Source organism: Macrobrachium rosenbergii, chromosome 32 (genome assembly GCF_040412425.1).
Source record: "Macrobrachium rosenbergii isolate ZJJX-2024 chromosome 32, ASM4041242v1, whole genome shotgun sequence".
Taxonomy (NCBI): domain Eukaryota; kingdom Metazoa; phylum Arthropoda; class Malacostraca; order Decapoda; family Palaemonidae; genus Macrobrachium; species Macrobrachium rosenbergii.
In genome coordinates, this window is record NC_089772.1 from 9,047,379 (window position 1) to 9,064,492 (window position 17,114).

At 38.7% G+C, this 17,114-nt stretch overlaps 1 protein-coding gene and 1 long non-coding RNA gene across 3 annotated transcripts in view; one reads left to right on the plus strand and one right to left on the minus strand.

The window, feature by feature from the left end:
• ec (echinus) overlaps positions 1 to 17,114 on the plus strand; it is a 483,333-nt gene that overhangs the window by 409,220 nt on the left and 56,999 nt on the right. The window lies entirely within an intron of this gene.
• LOC136855640 (uncharacterized) overlaps positions 1 to 17,114 on the minus strand; it is a 169,207-nt gene that overhangs the window by 28,942 nt on the left and 123,151 nt on the right. The window lies entirely within an intron of this gene.

Here is a 17,114-nt window from a genome sequence, read left to right on the forward strand (position 1 = left end):
TTCATGTTTAAACATTGATTATTAATTTTTATTCCAGTACAGTCTAACAAAAACGATAATTAAAAGATTGATTCTTATGTATTCTTCTATGAGGTAAACTGCCATCTTTTCATCGATTGATTCAAGTAGCCTACGATACCTTCTGAACATATAAATAATCGGATTAAAAGTAAATTCTCTCTCTCTCTCTCTCTCTCTCTCTCTCTCTCTCTCTCTCTCTCTCTCTCTCTCGTGAGGGCTCCTAAACGAACATGGCAACAGTCTTGAGAATGGAACAAGTCTCCGAAAGGTAAACCTACTTTAGGGACCATTTGATTGAATCAAGGTGATTAGGCCAGTGGATTACCGTCATGGATTACTGCCAGGTGGATTAAAGAGACAGGATTACTTGTGGCAACTCGCTGACAAGGCCTGGGAAGCTACATTCGATGTGTGTGAAAGGCCTGATTGAATTGACAGGGGGTGAACGAGGCTATGGGTGGCACCTTAGGAGAGGTTATTAGAACCTAAAGGGTTTATATATTACTGACACGCTAGCGTAATAACTAGTATTGATTTATACAATTATGAAGTGAAAATATATCGAAACTATGTAATTATATTATATATATATATGATGTATACATATATGTGTATATATATATATATATATATATATATATATATATATATATATATATATATATATATATATATATATATATATATATATATATATATACTGAATAGGCTGTCGTTAATTTACATTTTTAGATGAGAGAAATCTTAATCGGGCGCGGAACTGTAGCGTCAAAACAAAACCCAACATTCTCTCGCATTGTCTGTGTTGACTGTATTGTAATCATTTTATATTAATTTTATGTTTTTTGGGTATAAATGTGTTAGTTTTTAATTTTTACAGAACCTGAAGATGGACAGTTGTCCGAAACGTTGTTAACATAGAATGTGAATAACGGAGAGAAGAGAAGTTGGCGTTTTTTTTTTTTTTTTTTTTTTTTTAAGCTACAATTAAAGTTTCCCACATCTGAACATTTCACTACTGCAAACAATAGCCAGTTTTAATGTGAGGCCTTTTGATCACCACAGAGGATTTGAGTTACCATGTCTATTTTCTAAGGATTTAAAGCTAGTTTATTGTTTTTGTCACTCTGGAAGCGGCTGGATGACGATTCCTCAAAGTTCTTTAGTTACCCTATTAAAATAATATTCAGTAGGTTAAAGTACAGTAACGTCTTGATTATGACTACCTTGCCCGCCTTGAACTGAATCCCCCTTTCCTCTCTCTCTCTCTCTCTCTCTCTCTCTCTCTCTCTCTCTCTCTCTCTCTCTCTCTCTCTCTTCCTGAGCCTTTTCCAATCTGTGTGTGTTTGTGTGTCCTTTTTCCTCAGTTCCACTTAAGGATAATTTACAAGGTCTTTCAGGAATGCCTGGAATAGTTCCTTTTCGTTACCTTGTTAACCGGCGGCCCCCACCCCCCCCAGCCCACCACCTCCCCTAAGCCCATTTTTCTGTCTCACCCCCTGCCCCATCGGATCCTTTTTGCTCTCGGAAGGGGGGGGGGAGGGGGGTAGCGATCGCTAACCGAGGACAGTGAAAGGCGAGTCGCGTTATGTGCATTGTGGGAGTCAAAGGGACCACTACAGAAATGTAAACTCGGAACTAAAAAGAGATCGGAGTTCTTCCTTTTCTTCGTGGATTCTTTCCCGATTCGTCGTGGCCAAGGCATGAATTGGTCGTTTGGCCTTCTAATGCAGCTGTTGAGAGGTTGGCTGAATTTATGGGCGAATTTGTGTGTGTAAGGCTTGTTCTTCATTGTTGGCCCTGTGAACATGAGGGTTTGATATAGAGGCGCAAGTCCTCCAAGGCTTCGGGAATCACAGTAAAAGTTCAAGAGTTCTGAAGTAAGTGGGAGGGAAATGTGTGTTATTTTGTTCGATTTTTGGTAATCTACTTTGTCTTTGTCATGTGTGACCTTTTGCAAGCAATTTTTTTTATTGTTAACCAGTTAGTGGAATCATAACTGGAGAGAGAGAGAGAGAGAGAGAGAGAGAGAGAGAGAGAGAGAGAGAGAGAGAGAGAGAGACGTAATGATTCGAAACCTCAATGCACCATTAAATAAAAATCTGGCGAATTTCTATAGCAAAGTGCTGATCGAACAATGCTGCCTCTTCCATTCTTTCTTTTTGTGACAGAGCGCTTATCTGTGATTTTCTCATGATAACGGTTAATTCGTCTATTGTTTCCGCTTCATTTCCTTTTATTCAGGGCCGTTAGACTAAGTTGACTTACTTCGTTGCCTCCGACCAATCTTGCGGACGTATTTTACATGGTGGTGGGGGTGGGGTGGGGGGGTTTCCGGAGGGGTCTCTCTTCATATCGCCTTTCTTCAAAAGTGCTGCTTTTACTGTTTTGATTTTTTATTCATTGAGTTGGTTTCTCTATTTTTCATTCAAGGCTCCGTTCGGACGTCAACTTAATAATCGCATTGTAACCCAGGCTTGATAAAAATAAAATAAAATTGTAAGGAAAGAATGTTTTGCCCATTTTCGAAGCCGTTGATATATCCGGTTGGAGAAACTGAACTCTTTTGCTGCGTTTGTATTCCCCTGTTTCCCTATGGGTTGATGTTATACATTCCTCTCTTTCAAGAAGCAACTTTAAGTCTTCCTTCGGAGATGAGGCTTATATTTTTTCATAGTCTTCCTTCTTGGATGGTCTGTCGGTATTTACCTGTCCGCCGGTAAGACTCCCCATGTTGGAACAGTATCGTATTTTTATGATTTTTCTGTCATGAGATGACTACCGAATGGCACCGTGAGAATTTATTTGTAAAACACTTTATTTACTAATTTCCATTATACGCCCAAAATCTCTCTCAGACTCGCCATCAGTACCAGTATCTGATATTGGCCATGAATGGCTTAAGAGACGTTCATTTGATCTTATTCGTCGATTTGTTTAATTTTATGCCTGTTTACAGGATGTGTAATCAACAAGATCATTCACTTATTTGGTTATTCATTCCTATTCACTGACTTTACGTCTGCATCGGGACCCTTCTGTTATGTCATTCATCGTAATTCATCCCATTAAAATCCACGGTTCCTTCTTAAGCCTCCTTTCTACCTTCCATTTTCCACTGAAGAGGAGGAGTTGTACGGAATGAGGTGCCATAGAAAATAACCGCATAGTGGACCTCATAAAAAAGGGGGGAAGGTCGTTTTATGCGGATGACAATGATGATACGATCAGAATGCGGTAGGCCTATCGTTAAATAAAGGGATTTGCGTGTGCTTGTGTACGAATTGGGGAGGCCCTCCTCCCCTCCCCAAACAATATGAAAAACCCATCTGTGTACACTCACTTTTGTCCCACTGCCCACTTGAAGACCACAGAATAGAAGCTGGATAACTTATAAGGATTTTATCCTAATTTTTTCCAAATGACTGGTTGAGAGGCAGAAAAACTGAAGGTTTTAAAGAGGATGGTTATTCCCACGAACGAACCGGAGGTGCATGGCAAGCTACGCCTTCTTTTTCGCTTCATATTTCCACGGAAATTGATATTCGATTTAGAGCGGACAAACACAGACTTCTGCAATAAACCTGGAGTATAAATACCGGTACCAACTGGAAGAAAAACAAAGTTTCTTTCCGCATGAGTGGCATATTTGCTTAGGCACATCGAAGTATTTGACTAAACATCGACAGGAGGATTATGGCAGCTGTCAGCTAGGACTCTTATCTCCTCTCACCTTGTCCCCAAACACCCACATAAAAGGTTTGCACTTCTACAAAACTCATCGAGTAGTTGTTTCGAGAATCTGAGCGATTCCGGTCGTAGGATTCCCTACGAGGAATGACGAGTGATGACAGTGACGGAAAGAGATGACAGCATCACTGATCTTCCAGCAGATTAGGCCTACTTTTACATCCTCCGACATAACACTCATTTCCCTTGTGGTCCGCTGGTATAGCGGTTAGTGTCGTGGCATGCCACTCAGATGTTGCTGGTTCTCGTCTCCCCTAGGGCGATGAAAAATCACTGGCACTGTGTCATGATCAGTTACTGCTGCAGTGTGGACAGTGGGAGTTGAAACCAACATTCTTTGAAGCTCGAATTTCAAGTCAATGGCCCCTTTGGTGTGCTTGTTTCATATTAGGCCTACTTTTACATCCTCCGACATAACACTCATTTCCCTTGTGGGCTGGAGCGGTTAGTGTCGTGGCATGCCACTCAGATGTTGCTGGTTCTCGTCTCCCCTAGGGCGATGAAAAATCACTGGCACTGTGTCATGATCAGTTACTGCTGCAGTGTGGACAGTGGGAAGTTGAAACCAACATTCTTTGGAAGCTCGAATTTCAAGTCAATGGCCCCTTTGGTGTGCTTGTTTCATGTGAATAGATTTTGTCCACTGAAATAATAATAATAATAATAATAATAATAATAATAATAATAATAATAATAGCGCACAAACAAGGTCCGTAGACATTTACATATACAGCTCCGTTTCATTTAGTTCCTTTGGATGTCGTGGTTCGTATATCCTGGAGAGAACAATCCTAGTTTATTATTGATTACTTCAAGCATTTTCATCTCTTCCTTTAACGTAAACTACATGACTTTTCGTAAAAATAGTCATTTTCAGTTCTCATCTCACCTATCGCACTTTCCGTACATCCACGTATTAACTGTCATTGCTTCATTTCTGTCGTTCTTTTCATCTATTATCTGGTCTTGTGTTGGGTCAATACGTCGCGTCTCTCTCTCTCTCTCTCTCTCTCTCTCTCTCTCTCTCTCTCTCTCTCTCTCTCTCTCTCTATTTCCGTGTCTGATAATATGCTGTGTCTTGCGTAGGTCAAGTGAAGAGTTAAGGTGTGAACAAATAAATGTGTATTAGAGTCTTAGTAGTCTGGAGTAAATGTAATTCTCATTAGGATGAATAACAAATCTAGCTATTTTACATTCTTCTTTAAACAATTTTAAACATATTGTTGATTAATTTAATGTTAATCATAAGATCTAAAAATTTTCGGCGTTACAGTCACAGTGTAGTAAGCCGTGAATGATAAAAAGATAAGCTAAAATATCTGAACAAATATTTTCGAAAGGAAATCACTCGAAAACTCGTGCAGACTGACGGGCTCTGCTCGAGATGAGGAATTTCAGCGGTTTGCAAAAGTTGAATACGTGAAGAGGGCAGATTGAAAGGCCTTGTCAGATCGGGGCTTTGCAAAAGCTATTGAAGTTCTGTAGACCGGAAGGGTTATGTCAGTTTTCATTCTGCAGCCTCTCTGTCCCTGCCTTCTTAGAAATTACCTACCACGCAACCCTCCCCCAAATCTCTCTCTCTCTCTCTCTCTCTCTCTCTCTCTCTCTCTCTCTCTCTCTCTCTCTCTCTCTCTCTCTAACTGACATTTCTACTCACACGAACCCTTAGCGGCTTAGCCATTTAGTTTGTAAACACGTGCAAACGATTGGGCAAAGGTTAAATCGACTGTTGCAAAGAATGTGAACTGCCCAATACTCTGTAGACTCGATAATCTTCAGTGTTAACGTTTCCTTTCTGCCTTATCTATTGTGTTTATTTTTTAGTGTAGTGTCGATTCATGCTGAGACAAGTTTGTAAACGGCTGAATGGAGTAAAAAAACTCTCTCTCTCTCTCTCTCTCTCTCTCTCTCTCTCTCTCTCTCCTTGAACTTTTTTGTCATTCACCGTAGGGCCCTTTTTTTTTTTTTTTTTTTTTTTTCATACTATGGGAATTTCAGCCTTCCTGGAATTTACATGCTGTTCCTTATCGATTTCATGTCGATGAACGAGAGAATCACCTTTATGCATAGATGGTTTTCGTGTATCCGGGCACTGAATTGAACCTAAACCTATCCATGTTGCCTTTGTTGATAAAACAGAGAAAGTAGAGGGAGAGAATTTAATTTAATGAGGAGACCTCTCCGTCCTGTTCTGTTATCTTCCCGGCTCCTTTTTTTTATACAATATCTGGACTTTTTGTCTCGTAAGAAACGACAGCCAACATCAATTAATCCCCCCCCCAAACCTTTTTCTGAAGTGCAAACCTTTTCCCTTTCTCTTGTCAGACATTTCTTTTTTAAATGACAGAGGTATTATACGGAAGACGGCTGTTCCTTTGGCCTTACAGGAGACCAGGCGAAAAAATAGGTAGCAGGTGAGGTCCTTGATGATGTGTTCCTTAAAGGAAGGAGAAAAACTGAGGGTGATGGAGATGATATAAGGAAGATGTGGGAAGATGAGATGAGCGGCCCCGTGGAGAGGGTTTAAACTCGTGGAGGCCTTACATTATAGTGGGATACCCCATGGTGGGTTTATTGAGCCTGCGCTATTCCGGACATCTCCGGGATATGACTTAATTATGCGAAACTGGGGTAATAATGGACCTGAATGGGAATCTGGTTTTCTCGTGTTCGTTTCAATCTCTCTCTCTCTCTCTCTCTCTCTCTCTCTCTCTCTCTCTCTCTCTCTCTCTCTCTCTGTGTTGTTTGCACATCCCACTACTTGTTGTCCTTTTTATATTGTGCTAATTCACATTCCCTTAATTCTCTTGGTATTTCAATATTGTTAACGCCGATTTTTATCTTTTCTTTTACAACAAGTATTATTTGTGTGCGTGTAAGAAAAATTTATAATTGCATCAATTAGAAATTAGCCCTTTCCTTTGCTTTGTGAATGTGATATAAGTAGTGTAAATTTATTTTCTTCCTGCACTTTCTAGTGCTTGGAAACTATTTGTGAAGATAGCTTATTTCCATTGCTTAGGCAATGTAGCATTGAAATATTTTCGCGAAGACTGTCACGGGAACATTTTGAGTATGTCGGTCTTCTTAGTGTTATATGTTATATTTCCCAGCATTCGCAGGAAGTAGTAAAAGGCAACTATAATTCACAGTACTTGTGGAAGAACGAAAAAACACCACTGTTTTGTGATACGGTCATGGCGTTATCGATTAATCCCTTTCCGTGAAAGGCGCTGGTGCAATTAAAGAGCGATTGCGGTTCAAAAACCGTTTCCCTCGTGGAGGAAGTGGAGGAAGTTGGGGAAGAGAAACAATACTTCCTTTCCCTTCTCTCTCTCTCTCTCTCTCTCTCTCTCTCTCTCTCTCTCTCTCTCTCTCTCTCTCTCTCAGTAGGGAAGAATTAAACGTATGATCACTTGATCGACGCCTTACATCAAGAGGATCATTCTTCAGACACTTCACAGGATTGACTGTAACGCTGTTCATTGTGTCGTGTTACTTTTGCCGCAGAAATTGAATGCAACGAATAGTTACTTATGCCATATTTCTAGTGTGTGTGTGTGTGTGTGTGTGTGTGTGTGTGTGTATGTATGTATATATATATATATATATATATATATATATATATATATATATATATATATATATATATATATATATATATATATATATATATATATATATATATATATATATATATATATATATATATATATATATGGTCAGTGTTCAACCTTACTACTCAATATTAGTAATGGCCGAATGATCAAATTACCTGAATTATAGGAGTGAGTGAATGAATGAATAAATGGCCACCTGAATGGACCAATTACTGGGCGGTGGGTGATGTCACGGTCACAGCAGGCAGTTCTACGGAAGTGGTTCTCTGCCGCCAGATTAAAACCTGGAACTATGGATGAGGTGCCGTCGATGATCGACTAATGATAGGAGCCAGGAAGCTTTTTTGCTGGGGTCTTTTGTAGAGGGTGATTCCTGTGACAGTAGTATGTATGGTGGTATTGCGTTTAGATGTGCGCACAAATGCCCTATTTCTTGACTTTCATGCGTTTTTGAAATAACAACCTTAATGTGTGGCTGATCGTAATTAGCCGTTTTATTTTAAAAAAATTGCGTTATTGGACAGACCAGCCTCATGTAAAACCGCAGAATACACGATTCAGAAAATGCTGGATATGTGATGATACAATTTCTGTTAAGTAATTAGTTATTTTATAATTGTTCGTTGTCCTATGCTTATTAACGTTTAAATTTGTTAGGGGAAGTGTCCATATCACAAATGGCACATGAATATCAACTTGGCGTATTTTTATTTTTACCACAATAGAACACTTTTTATATATTAAGATAAGAGGACACTTTTTATATATTAAAATAGGAGAACACTTTTTATATATTAAAATAGGAGAACACTTTATTATATATTAAAATAGGAGAACACTTTATTATATATTAAAATAGGAGAACACTTTATTATATATTAGAATGGAAGAACACTTTTTATATATTAAAACAGCCGAACACTTTTATAAAAAAGAAAATAATTGCGAACGTTACAGGTGTCATTGCAAAAAAGAAAATTATAATTATTTTCGATTGAGAGGTCCAATTCGCGGGGCTGGGACCTAAAATTGCTGCCTTTTCGGAACAAAAGACAGAAATGAAAGCGGTTTAGAGAGAAATGTCAGTAGTTTTGCAAGTGTGGAACTTGTTCACGAGAGAAAAGGTACCGGTATTTTTTATAACCTTTACCACACTGAATGAGAAATATATATATATATATATATACATACATACATACATACGAAAAGTTTGGGATGACTAAGTGAATTATAACTAATAATCATTATTTTATTTTGAACGATATTCGTGATTATAAGAGGAGAATAAAAGCACTTGACGCTGGAAAAATGGGAAATGAGATTTGTGTCAAAATCTCCTCTTGTCCTTACGCGCCACAGTTTAGCACTTTGGGATTAGGCCTCTGTGGTTGAGCTCAGCACCTTTAGAAACTCTTTTGTCCATTTTATCAGCGTTGAGCCTTGTTTTTGGCCCCCGGAGGCCATTTTGTTCTCTTAATATCCCACCCTTTTTTATCATATTTTCTTTTGACTATTAACGGAAATATTGGTCTTTAACTTATATGTAAATATATATAATATATTTTATTTATTTATTTAGTTATTTATTTATATATATATCGTACTTTTGGTAATCGCCTTGGTTTCATTGTCTGGGCTTTTAGAATCTTATTGGATCCGAGGTTTTGAATTACACTTTTGCAGGATAAGTAAAAATCTGAGTTTGTATTCATTTGACTGGGTTTTACTTTTCTTTGTAATTTTTATAACCTCCTGGATGTGTTTTGGGTTGGGCAGTTTGTGTATGAGCGAATAATACTTGTTTTAAATATATACGAGAAATATTCTTTTTCACATAATTTTCCTTACTGCAACGTTCGCTTCTCTCTCTCTCTCTCTCTCTCTCTCTCTCTCTCTCATTATTCATCTTCCCGTATGACAGGAACCTTTCCCCAAGTCTATCTTCCCCCTTCCTCTCCTCCTCCTCCTCCTCCTCCTCCTCCTCTAACTTCCGACCTGACCTGCTGACCTGTCACTACAGAACTAATAGAGGTCAGAATCTCCGAAGGAGTCACGACCAGACCGACCTTACAAGCGTGAAGCTGATGCACGGTTTCTCTCGCCCCTCAAGTTTATCGCAGCGTAGTTTCTCTCTTCTCCTCCCCTCCCTTCAACCCCTCCCCCAGTTTCCCTCTCCTTATCCCCTTCCCCCTTCCCAACCTCAATGCCTCATTTTTATTTGTATCTTCTCCTCATCTCTCCCTTAATGATGTTTTTCGGTGAGGTACTCTTGGAGATTACCCCAGATTGTGGAGCTGTTTTCTTCTTATTTTTTTTTTTAATACATTTAGAGCTAAACTTCACTGGACCTTAAATTCCACCAGAGATTTCTAATTACTTTGTTGTAACGATTTTCATTTTCATGAATTTCATAATAATAATAATAATAATAAACTCCGAAAAATGTTGCTCATTTTAGAGAGTGAATTCTAGGCTAATCTGGCTTTGTCTGAACACCAGCTAAAGCGTCTCTATTTTAGGATTCAACCCTTCCCCCCTCCCCGCTCCCTTTTATTTCATGTTCCATAATTATAAGGCGAAGTTACCCATTAGTCAAATCTGTTTGAAGAGCCTTTCTTGTCTCCCGTAGTTTCTGCCGTAGTAGCTCGTCAGTAGCAGAGTATGTCTTATTAGTATTGCAATTAGTGTAAAAACTCATTTCCTTACGACTGTTTCCGTTCCTGTAATGTTTTTTTTTTTATTCTAATTACGTTTTTTCCAGACGTGTCGTTGTTGCCTACTTAAGAAAATAGCGTATATCATGATGCCGTGTTGATTGCTTGGGCAGTTTTTAGAAGAAATTTAATGGGATTGATCTAAATTACCTATCAGCTAATTTTCTTGTTGATAACAAAACATTTGTAAAGTTTACTTGTAGTTAACCTTCGACCAGGAGGGAATTTAAGAAAAACTATTTAATATATATATATATATATATATATATATATATATATATATATATATAGATATATATATATATATATATATATATATATATATATATATATATATATATATATATATATATATAGAGAGAGAGAGAGAGAGAGAGAGAGAGAGAGAGAGAGAGAGAGAGTCGTTGGTGGGGATTTAAAAGAAGCCGTACAGGTGAAGCCACGATATCCACCATCTGTCAGTTAAGTCACTGGAAGTCTGTCAGAGCTTGCTTCAAGGGTAGAGGTGTAGGAGACAGTCGTAGGTGGGACAGTCAGTTGAAGAAGTTCATACATTATACCGGTGAGGTTGTGAATGGTGTTTTTGTACTAGTAAGTTGAGATGTTGTGTGTAAGGTGTTAGTGTAGTTGTACCAATGCCCATCTCTTTTCAGCTTGAATGTTAAATAATCGATACGTTTTTCATTTTGCTTAAAAAATGTTTTTCCCCTGTTACATGATTATCTTTGCCTTCCTCTGTGCATTGGATATCGCTACCTCCTTCTGTGTATTGCTAGTCGAATTTAGCCAGTGACTATAATCATTTGCATCTCTGCTCCCCGACTTCCTGCTGTACTTGCAGTTCCCCTGCTTCAACCCTTTTCGCTCTTAATCCTGGATTATCCCTCTTCCCCTTTTATCGCTTCCTTTCCCCCCACCTTGCACCTCCCTCCCCTTCTCCTTTGCTTCACCCCCTCCCTTAGTTTTCCTCGGACAATCACTCTACAGGTTCTGGTGTCAGGTGGCGGGATACCCACTCCGCTATAGAGGGACAAGGGACGCAAACCTCGGTGTCAAGTAACCTCGGCCAAGCTGTGTTTTGGTCACAGTCGAGCTTAAAATGGAATCGTTGGTTTTAGTTCGAGGAATAGGATTTACTTCGCAGGTAGTTTCAAGACTTAGTGTCTACGTTATAGTCCTCAGTTCGATTGAGGTCAGACATCGGTAGGGTGGCGTTCTGTTGTTTACATTTTATCCCCTTAGCCATTTCCTACCTCTCAAGACATGCTTTTATTTCAGTATTTTCTTTGCGTTTTTTCTTAATGATTTTGGCAAAATTAACATTAGTGACATCAATGAATGAACCTCGTGTATTTCAATATTTTTCAGTGTTTCTTGTGTTTTTAAAGTTTAGTCAAAGTGAGTGTTGCATCATTGTCACGTGACCGGTCCTTTTGTTAGTTCAACTTTTGTAACATCTTTTATACAGGATCATTTGCCTTAAATAGTTCAACTTCAGGAGATATGTCTGTGTTTTCCAAATGGGGGGAGCTGTCAGTGACCTAATGATGCACTGTAGGCATTACTTTAGGTTCTTTGCAGTTCTTTCCACCCTCTCCTGACAATAGATATATAATGCAACTGCGAGATTTTCCCCGTTACACCGTTCACGCCTTTTTCTCATAGGTCCTAGCTTTGGCCTAAATTCTATAAATATTCTATCCGATATGTCTGTGTTGATGCGCCAGGTTGCCTTGACGTAAGCTGTTGAATGAATTCTGTATAATTACAAACATATATGTATGACATCCCGAACTTGTGGAGATAGTTTAAAAAATTACATAACGGCACCTCTTTTTAAATATAAGTATGTACCTAATAGGCAGTATTATGTTTACCGGTTTTGGCTGTAAACGTAACAAGGTATCAGTAGTCACCCCTTACGGGGAAAGGAATGTTGCCTGTCAGGGAAAGTGGCGCGTATGATCTCATTTGCGCCCGCGCCCCTGTGCACGATCTGTTTAGTTCTTTGTTCTGGACAAGAAAATCTGTTCCATTTGTGAACTTGCGTCACCAAATATGCCAAAAGCAGAGGACAGAAAGAGCTTGCTGGTGGAACCAAGAGGAGTACACCATGTTCAGAGATTTTGTCTCCCAAAGCCAATTTTTCGGCCCAATTGGGGAATATACTGGGCTCGCGCGGCGTTGCTACGGTTTCCTCCGGCCTTCAGGGTTTCTCAGGATAAGCCTGTTGCATTGGAGGCTTTGCAAACTGCAATATGAGAACCATTTTGGCATAGACTAGTACGTGTGAAGTTAGCAGTTTCCTTTCGTTGGGCGTCCTGTCAGACATGATAAGAATGTGGGGTAAAATATCTATCTCTCTCTCTCTCTTTCTCTGGCTTAACAAAACCAACAGACACGAATTTGTTCCGTTGTTGATTTTGCCGTTTTGATTTTTCACGTTGGTTTTGCACGCCAGCTGTATGACAGTCTGTGTGGCAGACTGAAAACTTTTTAATAATAAATTTAGTTTTCTGTTTATTGATCAAATCATGTATTGTGGATTTAAGAGCGACTATAAATTGTCGTAGCACTTTCACCGTGTTTCATATGTTGTTTATGTCAGTATTCATGTGTCTAAGAGGCAGTGATGATTTGTGTGTTATGGCGAAAGCAGCGTAATAAAAATGACGGTAAAAGTTGGCTTGTACCTTTCACGAAGAAAATTTCGAAGCCATGTTACTTGAGGAACTCACTGCGTTTAGGTTACGCCATTGATTTTTTTTTGTTCAGAAATTTTAGTAACCTTTAGTATTTTCTGTTTTGAGTGGTTGCTTTGCACAAACACAGGGCCCATCTTTGACATAGCATTGAAAGGATGAATGTGATATGTACTGAAGCTAAGATCTCTCCATTTGTTGTCCACGGGTATGACTAGTGGCCACCCTCAACTTGGCTAGATTGGCCTAAGCCATTTATCACGTGTGGTTCATGTGCAGATGTTCCTTCGAGTCTCACGTGTCCAGGCATGCACAGGTGTGTGCTCAGCGTCATGCGCCTTTGCATGCGCAAATGGTTTTAAAATATCTTTGCTAACAGATGTTCATGGTACCGTCTAGTAACTGTCCGTTGTGTTATGTGTCGTCTCATAAATTTTATGACACTTATTCCTCCATATTTTATTCCTTTATGATTATTGGCGTCATGCGGTAGATTTTTGTTGGAGTCCCTTCCGGAAGGCGGAGATTGGCTGGAGTTTCTTCATGACTTGGTGTGTGTTTTATAGTATGTTCTCTCTCTCTCTCTCTCTCTCTCTCTCTCTCTCTCTCTCTCTCTCTCTCTCTCTCTCTCTCTCTCTCTAGAGAATGATGTTACAAAATTAACATGGTAGTCTTTGTGTTGAAAATAAGGAAAGAATAAGATGCTCAAATGCATTTGAATCTTATCCAGCAGCCATATATTTTACAACTATATTTTTCGCTCAGTTCCTTTATCCACACCAAGAAGATAGTCAAGTATTTGCATAGCAAGACAACAGAAGGACCTTGGAAAAGAGGAGAGAGGAAAATTCAAGTCTAACAAGAAAGAAGATGATTGAAAAACAGGAAAATAGAGGAGGGTATCATTCTGGAGGGAACTTGCGGACGGCTAGCCAGGAGAAGACAGGACCATATGGCAAATGTTGGGATCGCCAGGGACCATAGCGGTTGTAGCTCAGGATAAAGTGGGAAATTGGGCCTGGAACGCCTCCCTCCCCCTTCCCTTCTCTCTCTCTCTCTCTCTCTCTCTCTCTCTCTCTCTCTCTCTCTCTCTCTCTCTCTCTCCAGCTGGCAAAGGGAGGTGTTCAACAGATGAGGCTCTCTAGAACAGATGGTCTACGAAACCGGTTGTAGTATACCAGATTGAAGAGGCGATTGGTCTCGTATATTTTGGTCGCAAAGTTACGCCAAAAGAAAAGAATAATTATTTTGCTTCTTATTACCGTCTGCCGCACAGAAAACTATATATGTACATGTGTATGTTACCTTATGACTTTTAACCATTTTGATGTAGTGTCACTAGAAGGATGCAGCTCTCTAGCAAATCTTTATTAGGAATGAGGTCGTAAGGCCAATGCACTGTGATAGGTGATGGTGTGACCGAGTGTCTCACACACACACACACACACATATATATATATATATATATATATATATATATATATATATATATATATATATATATATATATATATATATATATATATCTAACAGGAGCCAATACAAACGCCAAAAGGTGTAAAGTTATTGCTATATTTCAGAGACCAAACTGAGAGTGTATATGTGTGGGTGTGTTTACGTATGTATTAATCTAGGGTCTAGTAACTCGAGTTACTTTCGGGCTGCTTTGCCCGATGGGCGTCCCACAATGATAACATTCCGAGAATTTCGTTCATTCCGCCGATGGAGTGGGAGAGAGAGACTGTGAACCTCGCTGAGGACTGAAAGAGAGAGTGAGCGAGCGAGGCGATAACCATCAAGCACGCAAACGTACTCTGCATTTTTCGGTATCTGCTTTGAAGCTGTGATGAAGACAGGCGTGCCTGTCTGTTCCTGAGGCTACACGGGAACGTGTGGGATCGGATGTAGATTCTATCGGGCACGTATGTCGAAAACACGGCCGATTGCAAACTCGATAGAGGACGGAACCAGATCGCCGATGATACGGGCCTATATATGGTCCTCCTGGAGTCTTCGTTGGGCCGCTTTCAAGGTTTTCGTTTGGGGATGATTTACTTCAGGACAAGCTCATGTCACGGTGGGAGCAGAGCTGCTCTGACAACGTCTCTCTCTCTCTCTCTCTCTCTCTCTCTCTCTCTCTCTCTCTCTCTCTCTCTCTCTCTGTATATATATGTGTGTGTGTATGTGTAAGAATTTGATGTTAGCTCTCGCTTCAAAGCTGTCCTTTTCCGTGCTGCTAAACGAGCCTTTCTTTTAAAGACACCTTAACAACACAACAGCTGGTGTACTAATAATGAAGTGGACTCGTCCGTAGGCACCCTCTAGTGTTGGCTACTTTTTTAAACAGATTTCTACTCGAGTGAATTCAAGGACTTGTGAAATATAGGAAGTCTAGTGGAACTTTATGACTCACTCTCGTGTATACGAGTGTATGTTTTGTGTATGTATATATATGTGTGTGTGTATATATATATATATATATATATATATATATATATATATATATATATATATATATATATATATATATATATATATATATAGATATATATGAGTGAAATATTTTCATTTAAAACAGAATTCCATCAAATATAAGGTGCCCATAGAAACGCCAAATTGTGGAAAATAAAGGCTATATTTCAGAGACCAAACTGTCTGTCTCCTCAGGTCCCTTATATTATATATATATGTATGTATGTATATGTGTATGTGTATATATATATATATATATATATATGTGTGTGTGTGTGTGTGTGTGTGTGTGTGTGTGTGTGTGAACTTTCCTGTAATCAGGTAAAGAGCGGCATAGTTTACGGACCCCCAGCTGCTTCCATTGCACCCGGAGGTGGAGGGCAGGAGAGTGATTTGTTGATAAGCATAAATGCACCTCAGCTCAAAGAAAAAGCAGAATGCAATCAGACAGCAGGCACGGGAGGCAGGTACTGCCCTTGAACAAGCAACGCAAGGGCATAGATACCCGTTGGGCAGCTGGAGAGCAGACCCTTCCCATCCAGTAAACCAATGTGTGTTGATCGTCTGTTATTAATAGTGGCGTGACGAATCTTCCATAAGAAGTTAGATGTTGGTTTTGTTTCTCTACATGTTTTACATGTAATTTTCGTCGTATATTTTATATATATAATCATGTATACATGTATATTATATATATATATATTATATATACTGTATATATATATATATATATATATATATATATATATATATATATATATATATATATATATATATATATATATATATATATATATATAATGTGCACGTGTATATATATAAATATATAATTATTTTCAGCTTCTTTGCTTTCCTTGAATTGCGTACGCCCCTCAGCAAGAGGTCCTTAATAAGGTGGTTCAATTCAAAACGCTCACGCCCACCTACCTGTCACCGGAATGATAAACGGCAGGGGTCTCGTTTTTCCTGATAGCCTAATATAATAATTCTCACATTTAGATATTTAGGGAGGTTACCCCTTTTGGCCTCGATGAAGACCTATTGTACGTTAGTGTTTATTGATTTCATATTGAAAAAGCCCACTATGTATATAAAAATTTGTCACATCTATATATATGTGTGTGTGTGCATACGAACTGAATTAAATATAGTATTTAAGCCGAATGGCAAGCACTGGGACATGTGTGTGTCTTGACAGTGAGATCTCTCTCTCTCTCTCTCTCTCTCTCTCTCTCTCTCTCTCTCTCTCTCTCTCACACACACACACAGTAAATAAATAAATATTTAGACAAACACGCACACCTACCATTCCTTATGTCATCTTTTATAACGGAAATGAACACTGCACTAATATTATGACCTCTCTTTATAAATGGTTATTACGTAATGAAGGGTAGCACTACATAAAGCCTAATTAAGTGTGCGAGCAACGTATGAGAGAGTCGGTTGAACTATGTTTTTAAAACCAGTGATTTAAATTCCTCTTGTGGGAAAGATGGAAGGGGAGTAATATTAACGCACATGATGGGGAAAATTTACGCTCAAGGGTGTACGGATATGATGATTATTATTATTATTATTATTATTATTATTATTATTATTATTATTATTATTATTATTATTATTACTGCATAACTTGGATTTATTATGCACTGGAGAATCGAAATTGTCTGCAACAACCCAAAATATTCATAAATTCATTAAAATTCATCAAATAGATTCCAATTACTTCTTAATCAACTCTTCAATGAAACTGGTTGGTCGACCAGTCCCGCCCATATTGAAAATCTCTCTCTCTCTCTCTCTCTTTTTCTTACCCTCCAGTTATTTTATCC